Raw genomic sequence first — 19,215 nt, 5'->3', positions numbered from 1 at the left:
TGCAAAGGAGGCAGAGCTGCTCAACAATTACTTTGCCTCAGTCCTCCCAAAAAATTAAGCTGCAATCAGACACCTAAGAAGGATTATTTGAATAAGGAAGGGGACAAGCTGAGGGCTGAGATAAGAAAACAGACAATCAAAGGTTTTGACTAGTCTAAATGATTTCAAGTCAGCAGAGCCAGATGAACTTCATCCCAGGGTACTGAAGGAACTGGCAGGGGAGATCTCAGAGCCCTTGGCAATATTTATGAAGGCAGGCAATGGGCACAGAGAACTGGAAAAGGGCCAACTTAGTGCCTCTTTAAAAAAGGGCAAAAAGGAGGATCCATGGAATGACAGACTGGCTAGTCTCACCTTGATACTCAGGAAGTTATATAAGGAAATCCATCTGCAAGCATCTGGAGGAGGAAAGGCTAATCGCAAGCAGCCAGCAAGGATTTACCAAGAACAAATTGTGCAAAACAAATTTGATCTCCTTTTTCGACAAAATAACTGACTCAGTGGATGAAGGGAATGCAGTGGACTTCAGGAAGGCTTTGACAAAGTCCCACATGACTGTCTCAAATAAATTGGAGAAATATGGGTTAGCTAAAATGACTATAAAGTGGATAAACAACTAGCTCAACAGCTGTAAGCAAAGGGCAGTTATAAATGGATACATGTCAGAATGGCAGGAGGCTTTGCGTGGAGTTCCCCAGGGGTTTGTCCTGGGCCTGGTGCTTTTCAACATGTTTATTAATGATTTAGATGCTGAAATAGAGAGATTTTTTAACAAATTTTCAGACAACATGAAACTGGGAAGGATTGCAAACATGCTAGAGGACAGGAGTACAATTCAGAAGGATCTGACAAATTGGAAAGCTAGCCTAGAGCTAACCGGATGAGCTTCAATGCAGACAAATGCAAGGTGCTACATGTTGGGAATAATAATCAAAAATACAAATCCAAGATGGGTGACAACTAGCTGTCGGGCAGCACCATGGAGAAGGATCTAGGAATCTTGATGGATCACAGACTCCACATGATTTGCAGAGTGAAACAGATACGCAAAATGCACGGACAGTTTTGGGAGAAGATCAAAAGAAGCATTAACTGCAAGACACGGGGCATATCTACACCAGACACTTAATGGCCATTGGACTAATTCTACTGCACATTAGCGTAGCTGGCAAAAACCATGCTAATGTGCAGTAGATTAGTCCAATAGGCATTGTCACACAGCAAGCATGCATCTGTGCTAATGTGCAGTATATTTAATCCAATGGGCATTAAACATCACTTAAAAAGTGTTCATCCACACTAATGTGCAGTAGCACCAGTTAAGTCACATTAAGTTAGCACCTGCTATGACAGGTACTAAACTTAATGTACTATAATTACGGCTTAGGTAAACATGCCCAGAAGGTGATAGCATTAAGTAGGCCTCATATGTGCAGTTTTGGGCTCCACATTTTAGAAAGGAGATGGAATAGTTAGAGAGGGTCCAGAAACAGGCACCAAAAATGGAAGTGGCTTAGAATACAAGCTATAGGAGGAGAGAAATTGAAAGAAATTGGCACTTTCAGTTTGCAGAAAAGGCAATTAAGAGGGGAGATGATAGCATATATCTGAATATGTACATTTCGAATATCAAAAAAGCTGCCATAAAGAAGAGGGAGCACACCTTTGTTTCTAATGCTGCAAAAAGAGGACACAGACCAATGGTTTGAAATTGCAGCAAAGCAGGTTTAGATTGGATATGAGGAAAAACTTCACCGTTACAGTAGTGAGGCAATGGAATAGACTGTCTAAAGAATATTATGAACTCTGTCACTGCAGGTTTTCAAGAAGAGTTTGGATAAGCATTGGTGAGGGATGATATAGGTGTAGCTATGCCCAGACTGCTCTGTAAAAAGCAACAGTTAAAAGCCCAGGACACCCCACGTGCATATTGCTGAGAGATCATGAGAAGAGTTTTGTAACCTATGTTTAGTATTTCCTGGGCTTTGCTGGCTGCCCCATGGGGCTGGGAAATAATTTTTTTTCTCTCCTTTTGCTACAGGCATTAGATGTGTTTTTTACTTTCTGCAGAAGCATTGGCTGGTGGTTGTAGCCAAGGCTAAGAATTTTGCCTGGGGCATGCCAGTGTTCCTAGAGGACTCAAACCAAAAGGTTCCTGGCTAGAGGGTCTTGCCCTTCCACTTAGGGTCAGACCTATAACCACATTTTGGGTCAGGAAGGAATTTTACCCCATGGTCAGTTTGGTATGGACTGTGGTAGCGTGGTTCCCTTCCTTGAATCTCTCAGGTGTATTTTAACAATCCTTGCAGCAGCAGGACACTGGCTGCCATGTCCCCCCATTTTATCTTGTAGTTGTGCAACAGAGTTGACTGTGTAGTTTTAGTAATAGGTTAGACAAGCATTTTTATGGAATGATTTGATAGGAATGATCCTGTCTCAGGCAGGGGATTGGACTAGATGACCTCTGGAGATCCCTTCTAACCCTGCCTTTCTTCCATCTTATGATTACTGAGCTTTGTCTGCTCTTTGAGATAGGGATCAAACACAGAATCAATGCTTAACAAATGCAAACAGTTAATAGGTGTGTACGACAGGACTGTGGCTTGCTGATTTGTTGGTATTCTCATAGTGGTTAAATCTGAGAGATAAGAAATTAGAACACACTTATTTTAGTTCTTGACCTATTCTTACTAAATTAGAAGGTCAACACCTCTGAGTTAGTTACAATGCATCAGTAGAAACTCTAGGCTGCCTATACATGTGCTCAAGACTGGGGAGGGGTGTTTTAATTACAGCAGTTCCTGGAGAACCACTCTAGTTAAAATGCTACAGTGTCACTTGTATTAAGCCCCACTTTCCTGCCTCCTGGTGTTTAAAAATGTCCACAAGATGCTTTAACTAAAGCTCATTTGACAAGCCTTTGTAAAAGTGCCCCAGCAGTCATTTTTAAAATTGCAGGGTCTTATACACAAGGTGCTGCAACAATGCTAGAGCATTCTAATTAGAACACAAAACAGAGTCGATTAATCGAGTCTGACCCAACACATTCTAATTAGAACGCATCAGAGCATATGTACAGGCACCCCTGCTGATTTCTATCCTAACTGTATAAGGGAGGCACAGTTTAAAAACAATATAAATTAGCAACTAATCTTGTGACAAATAAAGGGAGTTTTCTGGCAGGATAAATGAATGACTACTAACCTATTTCTATAAAAGGTAATGCTGTCATATATCTCTATAAGGTTATGTTAAATGAGTCATGAGACCAATATGGAAGATTCCTGATTCTCCAGACATAAACAATTTTGATTTCCTAGACTAGTTAGTGGTTGTATATTTCTATCAAAAATTATTCTCAGAATAAGCTATAATAATTAAATGTTATATCAACTGCATGGTTTTCATTTAGCATTTCTATTGAACAACACAATAACATAAAATTACCTCATTCAATGCATGATTGAAATTTAGACAGCAAAGGCTCTCTGTCCTTATTTAGAGTCATAAGGCTGCCTATACATGTGCTCGGAGGTTGGTGGGGGAGTGGAGGTGTGTTAATTAAACCAGTTCCTGGACAGCCACTCTAAATAAAACACCACAGTGTCACATGTATTAAGCCCCATGCTTTTAAAAATGACTGCAGGATGCTTTACCTAAACCTGGATTGACAAGGTTTAGATAAAGCACCCCCACAGCCATTTTCAAACATGCAGGGGCTTAATACATGTGACACTTCAGCAATGCTGGAGTGTTCTAATTAAAACACAAAGGAGCTATGTATAGGCAGCCATTAATGCAGTTCACAAGCTGCATTAATGTGTGAAGGCAACAGTTGACACTGGAAGCTTGAACATTTTAGGAAGAGGGGAAAAGCAAGACAGTACATTCCTATTTGATGTCAGTCCCACTTTTCATCATTATTACGTCCTTTATTTCTTCCACAGAGAAAATAGGACAAAATTCTGCTTTCCAGAATGATTCCTGATTTATACAGGAATAAAAGAGAGCAGAAGTTAGTCTACATATCAATATTTCCATAATACGCATCCCTTCTCTGGTTAGCTCATTTAACCCACTCATGATCCAGATCAGTCACCAGCCTTGCAACAGCCCTGACATTCAAGTATGCTATACCAATACCTTTTACAAAAGCATATCTGAAAAACTAACATGAATGAAATTTCCCAGTTCCTTGACATGTTTGTCATTTCTTTCAAATATCTGATATTTTCCTCCAATTCACATACAAAGAGTTCAGTCATAATAGTATGAACAATAATGACTTATTTCTAACTAGAATTTGACTTTCAATGGTTTTTCCATAGCTCTGGTTTTCATACAAACTATATAGGATGTTAATGTATTTGTGTGATGAGATATAATTTTCCCACAAAAAGTGTTGTGCACACAGGGTGTACAGTGTGAATTAAAAACAAGCCAGAATCTTATTGGGGATAAGGCACAATGCCGCATTTACTGGATCATAAAACATAAAGCATGCAACATGAAAAGAATAAAGAACAATAAGGTTATTTGCTTCACTCATTCCCATGCATACTCATTCTTTCATACAAAGAAACAAGCACACACACAAAGAAGTTAGACAGTCCTGCAAAGGTTAAGATGTTACCAAGTTCTTAAAGTTTCTCAGGGTCAGTCTGGAGGCCAGCCAGGCTGACCAAGAGAGTTGGAGTCAGATCTTGTTGAACGTGCCCAAAACTCCTTCTTGCAGGTGGATGAGACCCAAAGCCTTGTCTTTGTGTTCATTCTTTATAGTAATAGTTGTCCATACCAGCCTATGGATTCTGCTGAGTCTGAAGTGGAGGCCGTCCTTCTTGTCCTGCTGGCAGGCTGGGATTGGTAAGTCGTGGCCTTCGGGCTTTGTGGTCTGCAACCTTCAGGGACCATCACTTGCAATCTTCAACCATTAGGATGGAGCATGATTTAATGTTTCGTAATCCTTTACTGCTGACTTGGCATGGCTGCAGCCCTTAACTGTTAAACCACAGAAGGCTATTTTAACCTGCTGCAACAGGCCTGGCTTTCTCTATCACTGGCATATATGTCCATCATTCATTCTTTTCTTACTTCTTTCCACATAAACCAGACCTGTACACACACACCAGACGGACCCTTACACAAGCATTCTCCTTATACTAAATTTAAGTTCTAAAGTTATGAGTCAAATATGTTTAAAATCACAAGGTCAATACGTCAAATACACTTATGCTAAGCAATAAAAATTTAGAATAGATGGTTAATTCCAAGCACTAATAATGACTGATTAAATTATAAAATGTAAATCATAACAAGATTAACTTTATCTTATTAATTACATTTTTCCTTATATAAAAAGAAAAATAACAAAATAAACAGTCAAAGCAATTATAGTCACGGCAATACTACAAAAGTCCACCTGATTCCAATGCTTCAAGCATTGTCATCCAAGTACCATTCAGGTGCCTAAATCCACTTAATCACCTCATAGGCAGAATAGATTATCGACCTAAGCATACAGCAAATGGTAGCTAGTCTCTCCAGGGTATATGGTCCAATGTGACCTTTATACATGTTCCAGGGTGGGGAGGGCACTTTAATTAGAGCAGCTTTCAGGAGCAGCTCTAATTAAAACACCCACAGTGTCTTGTGTATTCAGCGTCCCACACTTCAAAATGGTTGCAGAGGCAATTTAACTAAAGCTCATTTGACAAGCTTTAATTAAAGCACCCTGGCTGCCATTTTGAAGCATAAGGATGCTGAATATATGTGATGCTGAGACTGCTGGAGCATGCTAATTAGAACATTCCAGCAGAGTCAATTAATCAAGTCTGCTCAGACATGTTCTAATTAGAACATATCAGAGCAGGCATTGGGCACATGTATAGGTGCACTTGGGTACAGACAGAAATGCAGCTCCCCCATCTAACTCAAGGAGCTTTGCAGAAAGTGCCATAAATTAAACCAATCCTTCCAAGTCAACAGACATTAGCTGTTGGGTCAGGAGGGTGGAGGATTGGCTTCAATTTGGAGCTGATCCAGGGAGGGAGGCTGCATCTCTGGGGCCTCTCTCCCCAAGCTCTGCTGCCCACAGCTCCAGTGCTGTCTCTGGATTGGAACAGGGAGAAAGCACCTGAGGAAGCTTGTTCTGGGGGTTTTCCAGCCTCACTGGAGTGGGGGGACAGGCAGACTGGGGGCTCTAGGCCACCCACGCCACCCTCCAGCACTGGCTGGACAACCCCCGAAACAAGCTTCCCCCACTCCCTTTCCCGCCTCCTATTCTGAAAATAGCACTGGAAACAGCGCAGCTCAGCCCTGCTACTGGCACATGCAGACACAAGTTACTGAGGGCGCTCCACTTTGGAGCATGTTCATCTGAACCTTCATGTAATGAGGGTTCAGATTTTCACAGGATTAGGCCCTTTTAAAGTGCTCCGCATCCATGCACTTATGTTTGGTCATGGCTGTAAATCACCTTTAGGGTCCAGATCAGGTGAAAATTGTCACTTCTTTCTGCACCTTTAAACTAAGAGGTTCAGACACAGCTAGATGGAGAGGCCTGGGTTCCAGTCCCTACCCTCAATGACTGTTCTCTGCAGTTAACCCACTGACTGTTATTTGCTACACAGTAGAAAACATCAATAGGAGGGGTGAAAATACCTTGCCTTTGTGGGGCATCTTATCTCAACAGCCTATAGCATAGTGGTTAGGGTATTTTCCTGGAAAGCTGGAGATTAGCATTAGAATCCTCCAGAAAGAAGAGGGAACTGAACTGATGTCTCCTACTCCCTGGATGAGTCCTATAGCCATTAGGTTTTTATATAGAATTGGGAGGTATTGATACTTGCTCCATATTAAAGTGAGTCTTTTGCCATTGCTTGAAAGAGTAAAAGGAGACATTTACCCACAGAAGAGGATTCTGCACTCTGGATCTAACCTAAATGACAGTGATTTCCTGCAGTTCCAGTGGATAATCACAAACTCCAAAGAAGGCCAGAATTTCAAATCAGCCTCTGTATTTGTTTCTATTAATCATAGAATCAAAGGACCAGAAGGGACCTATAAGATCGACAGGCCTGGAAGTTACTGGGCTCAAACAAGCTCAACGAGGTGCTTGTCCAGCCTCCTCTTGAACACCTCCAAGGATGGCAACAGCACCACCTCTGCTGGGACTGCGTTCCAGATTCTAGTTACCCTTATGGAAAAGAAGTTTTTCCTTATGTCCAGCCTAAATTTTTCCTCAATTAGCTTGTGCCCATTGGTCCTCATCCTCCTAAGGGAGGCCTTCCTGAAAAGTTGTTTCCCTAGATCTTGGTGTTCACCCCTGACATACTTGTAGCCAGAAAACAAGTCACCTCTCAGCCTTTTTTTTTTCTTCACAGACATTATGGCTGGAAGGGACCTTGGAAGATCATCGAGCCTAGCCCCCTGCCCAAGGGGAGGGAAGTCAGCTGGGGTCACAGGATCCCAGCAAGATAAACATCCAATTTTTTCTTGAAGGAATTCAGAGTGGGTGCTTGAACCACCTCCAATGGCAGGCTATTCCAAACCTTGGAGGCTTGGACAGTAAATAAATTCTTCCTTATGTCCAAACTAAAACAGTCTTGCAGGTGTTTATAACTGTTCGACCTTATCATCCCTTGGGGTGCTCTGGTGAACAATTGTTCCCCCAGATCCTGGTGTACACCCCTAATAAATTTATAGGTAGCCATCAGATCACCCCTGAGCCTGCGCTTTTCCAGGCTGAAAAGTCCCATAGCTCTCAGCCTGTCGTCATAAGGTCTGTTTTCCTGACCTCTGATCATGTGCATGGCTCTTCTCTGAACTCTCTCAAAATTCTCCACATCCTTTTTGAATTGTGGACCCAAAACTGGACGCAGTACTCCAGCTGAAGCCTCACCAAGGCCAAGTACAAGGGGAGAATGATGTCCTGGGTTTTGCTTGAGAAGCATCTATGGATGCAAGCCAGCGTTTTGGTCACTTTACTAGCCACAGCATCACATTGAAGGCTCATGATCATCTTGTGGTCAATCATGACCCCCAAGTCCTTTTCATCCATAGTGCTAGCCAGAGTAGCACTGCCGAGCCTATAAGCATGCTTCAGGTTTTTCTTCCCAAGGTGGAGAACCTTGCATTTTTTGGTGTTAAACACCATCAGGTTCTCATCCGCCCATTTCCTGAACCTGTCAAGGTCAGTCTCCTGTCCTCAGGTGTGGATGCTTTACCACAGAGTTTGGTATTATCAGCAAACTTGGCCAGTCTGCTTCTGACTCCAATGTCCACATCATTAATGAAGTTGTTGAACAATATAGGCCCAAGAACAGAGCCTTGAGGGACCCCACCAGTCACAGGGCACCAAGACGATTGACTTCCGTCAACCACCACCCCCTGGGTTTGACCACAGTGCCAATTCCCCAGCCAGCAGATTGTGGTGGACCCGAGGCTGCAGTTGGCCATTTTTGCCAAGAGGTGATCATAGGATACCAGATCGAAGACTTTTTTGGAGTCATGATATATGATATCAATCTCTTCTCCCTTGTCCAGGTGATAGGTCACCTGGTCATAAAAGGAAATAAGATTGGTCAAGCAAGACCTACCTGCAACAAACACATGCTGGCTATCCCTCAGGATGTTGCCATTGGCCAGTCCATTGATAATGGCCTCTTTGATGATTTTTTCTAATTACAGGCCCATCAGCCTGACCTCTATCCCTGGGATAGAGGTCAGGCTGATGGGCCTGTAATTTGCCAGATCCACTTTCCTCCCCTTCTTGAAGACAGGCACCACATTGGCCTTCTTCCGATCTTCAAGCACTTCACCAGAGCACCCGAAACCCTTGAAGATCCATGCCGGGGCTGAGCTATGATGCTAGCCAGCTCCTTGAGTACTCTGGGGTATAAACCATCAGGACCGGCTGACTTGAAGGTGTCCAGCCTCTCAAGGTGTTCCTTCACGAGGTCAGCATTGATGGACACAGTACTCCAGCAGTGCCCTCACCAATGCCGAATAGAGGGGGAGGAGCATCTCTCTGGATCTATTGGCAACACATTGGCTGATACACCCCAGAGTTCTATTTGCCATGCTGGTGACTTCCTTGTGCTGTTGGCTCATGTTTATCTTCTGGTCAATTATCACCCCCAGGTCCCTTTCAGATACAGTGCTAGCCAGTGGACCACCACCCATCATATGGTTATACGATCAAACAGTATCAAAGGCCTTCCTGAAGCCTAGGTCAATGGTGTCAACCCCTTGTCCAGCTGGTTAGTTACCTAGTCATAAAAGGACACCAGGTTTATTAGGCATGACCTACCCTTGACAAAGCCATGCTGGTTGCTTCTTGATACCCCACCAGTTATGAGCTTGTCATTGATGGCCTTCTATACAACTTTTTCAAATAATTTTTCCAGGACCAAAGTCAGACTGACTGGTCTACAATTTGCAGGGTCATCTCTCTTCTCTTCCTTAAAGATAGATACCACAGATTCAGCGATGTGGATGTAGATCACTGAGCCAGAGGGGCAGGGGGGTAGGAGAGGGGGAGCTATCATGCTCCCTGACAAACCCAGAGTTGGACCAGAAGTACTACTTCTGGTCCACTTTTGGCTTCACGGACAAGCATGCTGGGGAGCCCCCTGCACTCCTGTGGGATGCTCCATGCGCCCCAGCACTGCAGTGATCACAAGCTGTGCTGCTACCTCAAGGTATGTAGGAAAAACTTTTAAAGTTGTGCCTGTGTCCAATTCACTGATTTACCGAATCAGCATCATATCTTCAGATTCAGATTCGGCTGATTCAAATCAGGGACAGTGATCTGAATCAATGGATCAAGTCACTATCCCTGATTTGGACTGAATCCAAAACTAACAGAGCCTGTTTCGCACAGCTTTAATTGCCACTCTCCTTGTACAGTGCATGACAGGGTTCTGGATTCTAGGTGGGGCTAGAAGTTAGACACCTAAATCAGTTACTGAATTTTGAAACCTTGCAATATAAACTCACAGGGGGAGATCAAAATATTGAACTTTATGAACATACAAGGGCAGAAAAGTAGTTGCACTATGTTAGAAGAAAGAAGCACACTTGGGAACTGTTAATCTTTCACCATCAACTCTAATTTAATCTCAGAATGAATATGTTCTTTGATATTTGCCATACCACACATTTAAAACATCCCAAGTGGCAAGATAACATTTCCAATCATTAGAAAATTAAATTTGACTACTCAAAATATTCAAAAGATGTCTGATTCAATTGAAAAGCACTCTACCTGCAATACATTTTACTGTTGATTTTCTTTGTGTCTATAAGATTTCTATAAACGAAGTAAAGTATTAAGCCCTTCCCCTGCTATCAGGGCATGTGGGAGAACAAATGCCAGCTCCATTCTTTACTTTCCAAAAGCCCACTGATTTCCAGTTACTGTTTCCCCTGGACATCATGACAAGGGTGTTGATTCTTGGATAATGAGGCATTACAACCCTAAATTGCTGGATAAAATGTATGAGAGATAAATCATTCATAGCATAGGCCTAACAGCTTTTTCCTGGCTTAGCTGGCCTGTAAGGGACTTGTTACACAATCATTTTGGGTGACTCCTGTAGCTCTTAAGCCCTGAACTGTCCATACATTAACACCTTAGGGCCTTGTTACACAGTACTTTTAGGCAGCTCCTGGAGCTCTTAACCCCTGGATTGGTCAAATATTAACACTTTAAATGGCTTAAATTTAAAGCACTCATTTTGCAGCTCAGAGTTATGCCACTCCAGGGCAGGATTATCTCTGATCTGCATAACAGTGTTCCTATTCCATTTAGGTGTGGCCACTCCCCATAGCTGTGCCACTCAAGTTGAAGTCCTCCAGTATCTCAGGATGTAGTGTCCCCTCCCGTCCTCCTGTTCTGTTGGACCTCACACCCCTAGCTGCTTCTGCTAACGTTATTTCCCATCTGATGGGTTTTTTTAATCCTATGCTGGAGGTAGTAGGTGTAATTCTTCTGGTGAAGGGTGAGAGCTCTCCACGCAGGAGAGGGAGGGATCTGAGAAAGGGAGAAATAAACAATGCATCATCCTACTGATGCTGATGCTTTCTTTCCCCCTTCCCAAGGCAATTGGCTTTTTGGTTGTCAGATCTCCTTTTGGGCTATAACAGGTCCAGGTCAGTTCTAAACACATGAGCACCCTTAGTCCAGGGAAGCAGTCCCAGGCAGTAACTCCCCACCTCTAGGAATCATGTGAAGACCCAGTCACCATCTGGAAAGCTGATCAGGGTTGTCTCCAGGATGGAGAGGTAGCTGAGCACCAGCACTGGGCAGCCCATTGGGCATACTGATCATTATGGATTAGGAAGGGAGCTCAGATGGGGCAGGAGCTGGCATGTGGGGCCCAATGCTATGTGTTTATGGAACTGGTATTGTGTTTGGCTACAGGCAAATGAACATGGAGCCCCGTATAAAGGTACTGAAGCAGCACAGATGATCTGGGCAGAGGCTTGGCAGAGGGATCTAGAGCCAGGGTAACCCCAAGACTCAGGTCAGGCCAGAATCTGGGGAGAGACAGAGATAGCAAGCATTTAGAAGAGTCAAGCACCAGTGTAGCAAAACTCCCAGTTTTTCTTTTTTTTTCTTTTAAAATACATTCCCTCCCCTTCCCCGACCATTTCTGACTTTTTCTTTCCCTCTCTATTCCCTATAGATATGTATAAGTGAGCTAAGACATAGGATAAGCTTCAGCATTTTATTTCGGTAGCAAGCTGTATTTGTTTTGTTTTTTCTCCTTCTTTATACTGTATAATTATTATGTTTATATTGATTTTTACTGTTCTATATTACTGTTTTACTGGTACTATATGATTTAGGTCTACATATGTAAACTAGCATAAGTCATGTCAAGTTTCCATTTTGTTTGTCAAGTCTCCATCCTGTCCCCAGGCCCGGTTGTGTAACCCATGACTCACACCTATACCTGGACCAAGGGCCCAGCCCTTGGAACCACCCATCAGCATTCAAGAAACAAAAGATGAGGCAACCACCATTGTGCCGGGCTGCACATGCTCAGTAAGAACACCTGGAGCCCTCTGGGACAGGACTGACCTTGCCTGGACAGGCCCTCCCCATAGGAGATCAGAGGTAGTCTGCCCCATAAAAAGGGGTAGTGAAGACTGACTCTTTGGGATGCCCTCTCCATCTTATCAGCAACATGCCACACCACCTACCCACCCAGAGGCCCTGCTGGCAACCCCCCTCTGGACAACACCTACTGTTGGGTAGGTGGACAAGGACTCTTTTTCACCCTGGATAGGTAGCTATCACCCCCTACCCCCTCTTCAGCCAAGGACTTGGACACTGCTTCTCTTCCTTACCTGGACTCCAACCCTTCCACTGAGTCTCTTTCTCCTGCTGCCATTGTGTGTGTGTGTGTGTGTGAACCAATAACTTCATGGGGCTGTGTAGTGTGTTGTCTGTTTAATAAACCTGTTATTTTGAAACCCCAAGTTGGGTTTGTGTCCATTTCCTGACTGTTTCCTCTTTGCCACCACTTATCTGCCCCCCCCAGTCTCTAAGCTGTCAGCCTGTTTCCAGCCCCAAGCTCCCAGGTTTCTGCCTCTCTCTCTCTCTCTTTCCTGTCTCCTCCTTGCCACCACTTATCTGCCCCCCACCCCCCACAATATCTCAGCTGTCTGCCTGAGTTTCCAGCCCCAATCTACCTTAAGTAACCCCAAGCCTCAGTTCCTCAGCCAACTTCTCTCTAGTCCACCTGTTCACATCTCAATTCTGGCAGCTTTCACTCCCTACACTTTAACTCTCTCTCTCACCTTAACCTCCCCCCAGGTACCCCAAGCACACACATATATACCATGCCATCCAAGTTAGAAACTTACCTATGTGTAGGATGGCTATATGTATGTGAACTGGTGAGTGTGTGTGAGTGTGTATAATATATATATATGTCATTGTGTGTATGATATATGACTTAGTGATCTGCGTATGTGTACTGAGTGTGCAGGTATGGACAATTGATTTTTGTCTAACTTTTGGGGGGTATAATGTATGTGTTTGAATTGGTGATAGGTATGCACGTGCCTAGGCTAGTTTGTGTGCATGTGTGTGTGTGTGTGTGTGTGTGTGCACGTGCGCACGCATCCATTGATTTTTGAGTGTGTGCATGTACAATTGTACACCACGCCCTCCCATCTAACAGCGCAATATTGAGATCCTGAGGATTGGCCTGACCCCACAGGGCAACACCAGTGCTGAGCAACATCCCCGCTTCTCCCCCCACCCCCTTTGCTCGCTGCAGTTTAGGTTTTACACAGGAGAGCCAGGCATTGGGATTTGCCAGACACTGGCACCCCCCCAGCCTGGAGAAACTCCCATGCCACTTTCTTTGTTAGGACCTGATCCCACAATCTTCCCTGAGGAAAGCTCCTCTCCCCTATCTCCATGGGCAACGTGTGCCTCCCACGTCTGGGGGCCACCAGATCATTAATGGGGGAAGATCCCCTTGTAGCTGATCACAGACCAGGGAGGGGGTCCCACAGCAGCCTATCACCGAGCATGGACCCACCAGCAGTGAAACCAAAGATGCACTTCTGCTGGCACTTCCAGTTTCGCAGCTGATGCTTCCAGGGGGTTCACGGCCAATCTCAGAGGATGCACTTGCACCTGCATGCACCCCCTACACTTCACAAATGCCTGTCTCCCTTGGTGCAGTTGTATGCCGGGGCTCCCTACTTGTAGGCTTTTGGCAGTGCTGCTCTACCGTTAGAGATGGAAGTCAGGCAGGCAGTAACCTCCCCAAGCAGCTCCCCACTGAGTTCCTCAGCCTTTTTTAAGGGACCCTGCTGCTTCCCTCCCCTCCCTACAGTCTGTAATACTGCCGCTCAGTGGGTGAAGGACAGGTGAAGCATAGCGAATCATAAAGAAGTAGGGCTGGAAGGGACCTACCTGCTCACCAGGCCTCTAGTGTCATCACAGGTGTGCATATAGGGAGCTAGTTAAAGAAGGTGACTGATCCAAACTCCAAGCTAGCACTAAGCCAATCAACATTTGTGCAGCTTACGGTGTATGGTGTAACAAGGTCCTTAAAGTGGTTATAAATACTTGTTATGCAGCTCAGAGTTATGCCACTCCAGGGCAGGATTATCTACAGTACCCAGCTCCTATTCTGTTAAGGTGTGGCCATTCCCCACAGATATACCACCCAAGTTGAAGTCCTCTCATATCCCAGGATCTGTCACACCCTGACCTGTACAGCGGGGATAGAAGCTTGTCCTGGCTCACCAGCCTTCTACTGACAGCTCACTGCTACAGCTCCTAGTCCTGCCCCTGCTCTTCAGGCCTCTAGTGCTAGTCACAGCTGTGCAGGTGGAGGACAGTCAGAAAAGGTTTCTAGACTAAGGGTGTGACTGCTGCAAACTCCAATCCCTAGCCCTGCATTCAGTATGTGGCATGCAAAGCTTGTCTGGTGCACTGCATGCAGTGTGTGGTACTAAAACTGATGTGTACAATACATATGGGGCCCACACCAGAGACGCCCCACACATTGGATTTGGCACATGAAGCCAGTCTGTGGCCTCAATCTGGCCCACAAACCAACATTGATCCTTTCATCTGGCCCATGGGGAGGATGAGTTTGACACCCCTGCTTTAAAATGGTGTGCAAATTTAAACTAATTACCTACTACCAAAGCTGTGTGCAGTAAGTGGCATCATTGCCATTTATAGACAGGGAAAGTCAAATAAACACAGCCCGATTCACTTGTCATACCTGCAAAAATAAGGAGTAATTATTGAGGTGAATGAAGTAATGCTAGTATAAAACAGAGGCAGGTAAAGACTAGTTAATTTGGTTGTGTTCCTAGGAGCTAGACAATCACTAATAAAAATTAGTTTGATAGAAGCTTGAACTTTTATTCTTGAAATATCTTATTATAGATGCCAGATTGTGGTATCTGTCCAGAAAGTGCAAACCTATTTCCAGATGTTATAAATTCATCAATAAAGTAATTTTACCATAATATTTATAGAAAATAATATGTGTGATTTTCAAACAACATTTAGGCAGGATGCAGGATGGTTTCTAACTTTCAACATTAGTACAAAACTGCTGGTTTCACACATGGTATCACCTTTCAGAAAAGTAGCTGCTAGCAATTGGAGTCTCCAAAATGCTTACATTTATCAAAATTTTAATTACAAAATCAATTTACAGATTTTACATGGTGAGAAATGCTTTTCAACTTGTGGACTCACAGAAACCAACACTGAGCAAGATGGGGGTGGGGTTTAATTCCCTTTTTAACATATGGGCAGAGGAATATTTTTTAACTCTGTCAGAGGAATTGATGGTTCTCCTCACACTTACATGGATGCCATTCCATTTATTTCAATCTACTTGTTCCTAATTTACACTGTTTGAGATCAGATTATATGGCTGCTAAGTCCGGTTTTTGCCTGGAACATATGGTTATAAATTGAGCAGATGATGGTGAATGATGTGGATTAGGAGGGATGATCCTGATGCTGAAACTTTAGTTGTAATGCTTGTGTTTTGTATCTTTGCACTGATTCTCAAAGATATTATGTCATTATAAATCAGTTTGCCCTGTGTCTTGCTTTCATTAGCCCTTTGTTCCTGCAGTTGAACACTGGAACTGAATTGATTCAAGGTCAACGATTTTTGTATCTTTTTCAAAACCAGCTACCTGGGTGCCTAACAGAGCACAGATTTGCATAAATAAAGCCGGGTGCCAAACCTCCTGTCTATGAGCCAAATCTGGCCTGCAGAGCCATGACTTCCAGACCATGGAGATCACCACAGGTTGGAAAATTTGGTAGCAGGAGAGCAGTGGAAACTCTATGCAGCTGGATCCACTCCTCTGGGACCACTGACACACAGCAAGGTCAGGGCTGTGCCCAATCACTTTTGTGTCCGGATCGAGCTGGGCTGCTTCTTGTCCCTGTCCCTTGCCCCCCTCCCCACACATTCAGATGGGGTCACTCTGCCCCCATCCCTGCCCCCACCCCCATGCATCCAGATTGGGGCCAGGCTGCTCCCCATCCCCTGGTATTGCCATCCAGCCTGTGGGGCAAAAAGCTTGAGGACCACTAGCATAAAGGATTTTATTTAAGACATCAAATATTTTCTTGAGGTCATCAAACATGTTAATTGTATGGCCAGATCATACTTGATATACCTTCTTAAACAAAGCACCTATTTGCTTACTTCAGTATCTCAGTAATCTGTCTTCACTAGCTTACTCAGACAATTTAGATGAAAGCAGTCCAGCTCCTTAGCAGAACAGCTGTAGGTTGTTTATGATTCACAGGCATAGAGTAAAGAAGTAAGAACATGTTGCACATTTTCAATTTTATTCTGCAAAGTTTTACCTCTTCTACCCCAAAGGCTGCACTGATTTTAGCAAGTCTACTGGAGTTTGCAAACTTCAAATGAAAGACTGATTCCAAGGTAAATTAATTAATCTGAAGCTTGAAGGACATGCCCATCAGCAGTGATATCTGGTGGTCTGTATAACCAATCAGCAACAGGCTGGTACATAACCTCTTTCTTTTTAAAGATAGTACTGGGGTAATGTAGCTATGATCATCCAGGAAAAATACAAGAGGCAAAGATTTTTGTGGGTGATATCTTTTACTAAACCAAGTGTATAGTTGGGAAGGACATAGATAAGCTTCTGGGTAGCACAATACCCTTCCTCGGGTCACTGGGAGGGAAGCATATACATCACAACTGAATAAAAGATAGAACAAGGACATATGTAAACTTCCTATGTAAATGAAAACACAATATAAAGAAATGATCAGGTAGCTAACAGATGAGAGACATAGTAAAAACATGAAGAGACAGACTATTCAGGATGGTCATTGATGGCTAGAAAATGATATTTAGGGGTTTGCTTTTGAGAACTGGCTTGTAGGTAAAGTATATGTTGTATTAGAACAATGGTCCAGGGGGAATGGCAAGGGTTACTTGATTTCTAAAAGCTTGTTTGTGACAAAGTTTCCTTTAAGGCCCATTGTGTGTGACACAGGCAAGTGGCAAGCAGACACACAGACTGGGAAATTAAATACTTGAACACTATTCCATAACAGAGATAAGGGACTCTGCAGTATTCATGCTAGGTCACAGTGCCCAGCTGCACAGCCCTTGAGATTTCTGGTTTTGGTAGATGGACCAAATTAGGAGAAACTAGTAAATAACCAAATTAAAATGTGTGCATGTGATGGGTTTTTTAAACAAAGGCATATGCTAACAGGACAGAATGACAGTATGACAACCGCGGGGAAACCAACCAGTGATTCCCAGAGATAAAGAGTCATCAGACAAGAGAGAGAGAATACAAAAGGAGGGATTTCAGAGTATCAAAGGGTCCCTGAAAGGGGAACCTGAGGCCACTATGGACAGAGGGGGCATATCACCAGCCTGTCTTACCCATCCCAATAGGAATGGGCCTTGGCCTCCAACCTCCAGGCTGCTGACATCTGACATTCAAGAGAGAACCTCAGAGTGAAGCTTGCATACTGGCAAGATGTACCTTGACTACGTGACAGCTCTAGGACTGGTAGATATAGAATTGTTTACATTATTCTTATCTGTTATCACTGTGTATCAAAATTTGCCTATTATTGAATGAAGAGGTCATGGTCAGTCTAAGGGTTTGGTTCCACCCAAAATAAGGTATCTGGGTCATAAATCCAATGCCAACATTCATTATCATATTTGAAAGTGCAGAAATTATCAAGTATCAGGTAGATTATAATGGTAGTCATGTTCAATCTTAAATCCATGGGTCTTCACATTCAATAAGCTAATGAATTTTTGTTCTCAGGCTCTTCTTTTGAAGGTATTTTGTAAATTTCCTTTGAGAAAAAGCTATTAGGTGAGACGGAGACCAATTATTCTGTAAAAAATGTTTTCCTACCCATGTTATAGTCCCCCCCTTTATTTTTTTTTTTCTATCATCATTCATTCTGGTTCATAATTTTGTCTGGTTTCACCCACATTGTTATGAGTGCATTTGGTTCACTAGATGAGGTGTGCCACATACTGGGATAGACATGTGCATGATCTATGGTTTCTCATGTTTGTGTTGTGTGGCCCATTCATTGCTGTGACAGTAGAGATAAATTGACAGGTTTTGCATTTAGGGGGCACTTCTACACAAGATGCTACATCGCTGTAGCGGTGAGCTATGTCACTATAGCTCATTGCTATGGTGATGTAGTATTGGTGGGCTTGAACCATGATGCTGACACTACTGTGCAGTAGTGTGGGAGAAAACCCATGCAGTGTCAGGACTGCACAGTAATGCCAGAAGATTCAGCTATGCAGTCTGGTGTACATGTTGACGTGCCCACTGTAAAGGTAAGGCTGGGTCCCATTAGGCTTCTAATGATCAGTTAAGAGTTTGCTTCTGATGATGAGCTCGGCAAGGTTAGGGAGGTGTTTGAAGGTCAGGAGCAGGGGGGCTGGGAACATTTCTAATATAGACTAATGATCCTTGTTTGACGATCCTTTCTACTGGTTAAAGTTTTTGGATGGTAGGTGATAACTAAGGTGTGCAGTCAGTGGGCATTTTCTTATACTGAAGTAGGTTACTGAGGGTATTTGGGTAGCTATTTCAAAAATATGGCCTATTTGTCTTCTGGGTTGTCCTTGTTACATAAAGGCAGTTTTCAGTTTGGCAAAACTGTTTTTTGAACTGCAGAGAGAACTCTCTTTTTAGTGTCAGGCTACTCATCCCAACCTGTCCTATATCAGTTCATCCCTCTCTATCCTACTAGGAAAAATCTGGACCTAAACTCTCTCTCGTGTCACAGCATCTGATGAGGTAAATATGGTGGTAAACCAGGCTTTCGTCCCAGCCACCAACTATGGCAGGCACCAGAATGCTCCACCCACACCCTGGCCCAGGATTCTTTGTCACAGGAGGCGTAGCCCTGCACTGCCCAGTGATAGGGGCTGGGCAGGTGCAGACCCACACCCAGCAGGGTATCTAGGGGGAGGGGACAAGTGGTGTAATCAGAATGACTGTCGCGGGGCACTCCCGCGCCCCGCTCCTAAGGAGATGCCCCAGGAAGGGGAGAGGTGTAACAGGGCACCAGGGTGCCTGCTACTAGCAGGAGGAATAGGGCTGCTGAAGCACCCTGGAGCAACACAGATGGGGGTTGCTAGGGCAACCAGGCAGGTCATGTGG

Source organism: Crocodylus porosus, unplaced genomic scaffold (genome assembly GCF_001723895.1).
Source record: "Crocodylus porosus isolate Cpor-Errol unplaced genomic scaffold, CroPor_comp1, whole genome shotgun sequence".
NCBI classification, from domain to species: domain Eukaryota; kingdom Metazoa; phylum Chordata; order Crocodylia; family Crocodylidae; genus Crocodylus; species Crocodylus porosus.
Note: the sequence above shows the minus strand (reverse complement) of the source record.